This window comes from Tupaia chinensis, unplaced genomic scaffold (assembly GCF_000334495.1).
Source record: "Tupaia chinensis unplaced genomic scaffold, TupChi_1.0 Scaffold000168_1, whole genome shotgun sequence".
NCBI lineage: Eukaryota > Metazoa > Chordata > Mammalia > Scandentia > Tupaiidae > Tupaia > Tupaia belangeri.
This window is the reverse complement of record NW_006159643.1, coordinates 2,105,543-2,107,718: the sequence shown is the minus strand read 5'-3', so window position 1 is coordinate 2,107,718 and position 2,176 is coordinate 2,105,543. Positions and strand designations below refer to the sequence as shown.

The 2,176-nt window shown below is 40.1% G+C and overlaps 1 pseudogene; it reads right to left on the bottom strand.

Moving 5' to 3' along the window:
• Positions 1–876: 876 nt before the first annotated feature.
• Positions 877–1,674, bottom strand: LOC102475757 (40S ribosomal protein S3a pseudogene; annotated as a pseudogene).
• Between the last annotated feature and the right edge of the window lie 502 nt (positions 1,675–2,176).

Sequence of the window (2,176 nt, the reverse complement as noted above, 5' to 3'; positions counted from 1 at the left end):
TGAGTACTTAATATTTGGTGGCTGCCCGATTCATCAAAATAGGGATCCAAATGTGGTTGTGCTCGCCACCTGTTTAAGGACATTAGGCAACACTTTCTTTGACCTCAAGATTGCTAACAGGACCATAGTACTCTGGTTATGAAATCACTCAGGCAGAACTGTATCTGAATGTAGGTTCTGCCAGTTTCACGTCGTTTGATCCCAGGCACAGAGAGATCCGAAGTCTCTGTTACATTTTCTGTAGAAAGGGGCTATTACTCATCTGGGTTGTTTTAATATTAAAATGTCTGGAACTTGGCCTAGACCAGAGTTGAATTTCAATGTTTTAGTGCCTCTCCTCTTCTTTTTAAAAACTGAAGCTTGTTAACAAGTTCATGTAGAGCAGATTTCCCATTCAGTGAAAAGGGGAAGACAGCTATGCTAGATGAGGCCAAGTGTAGTGAACATCTGTTTTTGTTTTTTTTTTTTTAAATTACTTTTTTTTCCCCATATCCAATACGTCTTCTCCCCCTTTTGGTATGAGCAGTCTAGTTTTTCACTGGGAAACTACTTCCTAAACCTTAGGGCTACTGATCATGTAGATGGTCCTTTAGGGCTATCATTCCTACCCACCATTCTGACTCATGCAGAACAACCTGAATCTATTTGTGGGGTTTTTATTTACCCTGGGATGAGAGGGTCTTCTGTCTAGCTTCATGAGCTCTAAGGTCAAGGGAACCTGGAGCTTATGGGGCCTGCTGTTCTGCCTTATAAAGAAAGCTCATTGGGAAGAGAATATTAGCACTAGCCAGGAAGAGAAGCAAAATCCTAAGGGCATCTCCCTCCCGCCCCCTCCCCAATAGGACTTTTCATTTGTCATGATTAAAAGTCTGAACTTTAAACAGATTCTTGGATGAGTGGCTCATATCCATTAGCTCATTCAACTTTAGCACCTGTCTCATCCCCAGTAGCTTTTCCAGAGCTACTACTTTCTCCATGAAGCTCCATGAGTTTTCCCAGTTCGAACTTGGGCTTCTTCAGCATTTTTACTTTTCTGATGAAGGCATCATGGAGAGGATGGATAGATTGGTGAGCTTTTTCTGTATCTTTTCCAATGCTGTCTGGAATCAGCTTATTGACCACTTGTTTCAAGTTATTTGTCTGCATTTCCCCAGTCATGATTTCCATCATCTTCTTTCGGATTTGACAGATCTGCTGATGCTGAACGTGAGATTTTCCATATCTGATTTTTTTTGTTTGTTTGTTTAGTGAAACCAACACAGAATAGATGAAGCAAATAACCTATAGTAGTCTTGACATCAATATGAGCTTCAGTTATGGTCTGCCATCTTTTGACCATAAAGCACATTTTGTCACGGGTAAGATCCATGCCATGGAAGTTAGTCAGGCAGTTTTTGCCCTGCACATCCTCAGTCATTAGCTTCAATTTCCTAAATGCAATTTCATCATTCTGTAGATCTGCAAGGCTCACTTCTAACACACAGACCTTAAGGCCGTCAGATGGAATTTTGGTTCCTTGAGTCCTGGTTGCTAGTGTTTTCCCAGTATTTCTTACGTTGAACATAGCAGGAGCTTTCTCGTCATATCAATCTTTTTTTAGAAAATGGGTCAATCACTTTTCTTGGTTTCCTTTTTGTCACCTTTCACAAGGCACTTATTCTTGCCAACCACCATGGTGCTGCTGAAAGAGCCAAAAAAGCCTAACAGCATCTTTTAAAGACCTGGATCTAAAGCCATTTGTGCTCTATCATCTCCCAATTGGGTGGATTAATTAAGTTTGTTTTGTTGCTTGAGCCAGTGAGTGAGAATTCAGCTGTGCTCACTTATAATCAAGCCTGCTCAGTAAAGACAGAAAGTACAGGAACCATGAACATTTGAGGATAACCTGATCAATATTCAAGGTCTTATAGACCCTGTAACATAGAAAATCATTGGAGTTGAAAATAAGAATGGATCTAGTTGGTGGTGATTTTATTTCCTGTGTGGCTCTATGATAACCACTTTATCTTAGCTAATAAAGATGAAAATTCAGCAAATGGGATTCCTTACACACTAGAAGGGTAAGCTTGTTGAGCCATAGTCTCTCTGCTTTGTGACAAAGACCATTTAATTCATAAGATTTAGTTCTCAAATTGCAAGATAATGACCACTTGCAGTGCCTCATCTCTTTACAGAG